Source organism: Diabrotica undecimpunctata, chromosome 9 (assembly GCF_040954645.1).
Source record: "Diabrotica undecimpunctata isolate CICGRU chromosome 9, icDiaUnde3, whole genome shotgun sequence".
Lineage (NCBI taxonomy): Eukaryota > Metazoa > Arthropoda > Insecta > Coleoptera > Chrysomelidae > Diabrotica > Diabrotica undecimpunctata.
This window is the reverse complement of record NC_092811.1, coordinates 63,456,074-63,458,410: the sequence shown is the minus strand read 5'-3', so window position 1 is coordinate 63,458,410 and position 2,337 is coordinate 63,456,074.

Genomic DNA, 2,337 nt, shown 5'->3' with positions numbered 1-2,337 from the left:
AGATAATCTCCCTCCTCTCTACTGGTCATTGGCACGAGTGATGGATGTCTTTCCGGGTAAAGATGGCCGAGTGAGAATTGCATCTATTAAAACTAAGGATGGGATTTTCAAACGCACGATAACAAAATTGTGTCCCCTTCCTAGTGAAGGATTATGTTAATGTTATTAGGTTTAGTACTTTTACTCATATGTTGTTTGTATACTATTACTCATATTGGTTTTTTTATGTACTCTTTTCTTTTTAATGCTTTTTATAATGTTAAAGCTAGTGCTTCAACGGGGGGCAGTATGTTGTAAAAACAACCTGTATAATATTGTAATAGTATAGTTATTTTATCAAATTGTGCGCTCAGGTCGTCAGCTATCGTATTAACGTGTGTGCGACTGATTCCCTACATCAGGGACCCGTCCTCCCCTCGTTATATAACTTGGGACAGACAGTGCTAATTTGCCTCTCGGCAAGTAAAGACGGGCTGGGGTGTGATCCCGAAAAGTGCGTGGTGCGTAAGTGATAAATGCGCTTGTAACCCCGGTGTTTTGTGTTAAACGTATATCAGTTTGTTTCTCTCAATTCTATGTATCTCTGTTACTGCCTCCCAGCACTGTAAAGCTAATGATATTTGTATAACTCTTTTTAGTATTATCAGAATTGCGATAATTATCAATGTTGAATTAGCCCTTAAGTTCACTATAAATAAATCGAATACATTTTAATTGTTTTATTGCTTCAGTGGTCCTTAATAAATATTTTGAAGCAATTAGGTGTTCAAATACGCCTCTCTTAAATGTGGATAGTTTGGCAACAAAGTTTACCCTTTCCACCATTTGTGCACCCCAGCCCGTCTTTACTTGCCGAGAGGCAAATTAGCACTGTCTGTCCTAAGTTATATAACGAGGGGAGGACGGGTCCCTGATGTAGGGAATCAGTCGCACACACGTTAACACGATAGCTGACGACCTGAGCGCACAATTTGATAAAATAACTATACTATTACAATATTATACAGGTTGTTTTTACAACATACAGTTTGTGCGAATATGATGATATTGTTACGATAAATATCATGGCCTAAAAAGAACCGTAAATATATTATGACTAATTCACTAATATGTTATAGATTGTACGAGAGAATTCTACCAGCTGGCAGAAAGAAAACCGGTCAGACGATGACCTTCTAGTATACATCAGAGGGGTTCTCCTGAATTCTAGGCCTGTTGTGGTTTCATATATAATAATGGACTTTTCATTGAAGGAGTTAGTTAATTCTGAAGACCCGCGGCCGCGATTTTAATTGTTACGCTCGCCTTTAAATAAATTATGTATTATTGAGTAGTTAAAATAAATTAATATAAGTTATCGTGCTTTTTAATAAATTAAAATAAGAACCTTTTAATAAAGACAAAAGACAACAGTTAAATAAATATCATTGCAGTGGTGTCAGAAGTGGGATGTTATATTAGGAATGGACGTAATGAATATGCATGGATTCCAATTGGATTTTAAGAATAAGGTAATCAAAGTTGGCAACGAGGAGGTATTTCTTCATCCACATAATGACAACACTGTGCAAGCAGCCATTACAGAAGATACAGTCGTGCCTGCGAGAAGCGAAACGATCATAGTAGCGCGACTACAGGGAATTGTAGACGAAGGGACACCTGTTATGATGGAGCCTTGGAACCACGACGATGAGGTTGGCCGTGAAATCACAATTGGAAAGGAATTGGTGACTTCGGCTAAGGAAATTCCTGTGAGACTTATCAATGTCAACGACTACCCAGTGACCATAAAGAAAGAGACAAAAGTAGGAACTTGTGTACCTGTGACATCCATAATCCGTCAGGCGACAACATCTGATAATTCCAACAACAAATTCGACCAAATGGTTGCAGTTGCAGGACAGTCTCTAAATCAGATGGAGAAAAGGAAATTAAGGGAATTTCTTCGGCAGTATCGTGATATTTTCGTACCGAAAGGAGGAAAGACGGGAAGAACTACCGTTGTTAAGCATAAAATTGATACTGGTAATGCTAAGCCAATTCGTCAAACAGCTCGACGATTACCACAGGCGAAAAGAGAGGAAGCTGAAACGATTGTTCAGGAAATGAAGAAAGACGGGGTGATAGAACCTTCTACAAGCCCATGGGTCTCTCCGGTGGTCCTGGTTAAGAAGAAAGACGGAACGACGAGGTTCTGTGTGGAACAACGTCGCTGAACAACGTTACCAAGAAAGATAGTTATCCTCTGCCTCGGATCGATGACACATTGGACACATTGGCTGGAAGTAAATTGTTTTCTACTTTGGATTTGAAGTCTGGATACTGGCAGGTAGAAAT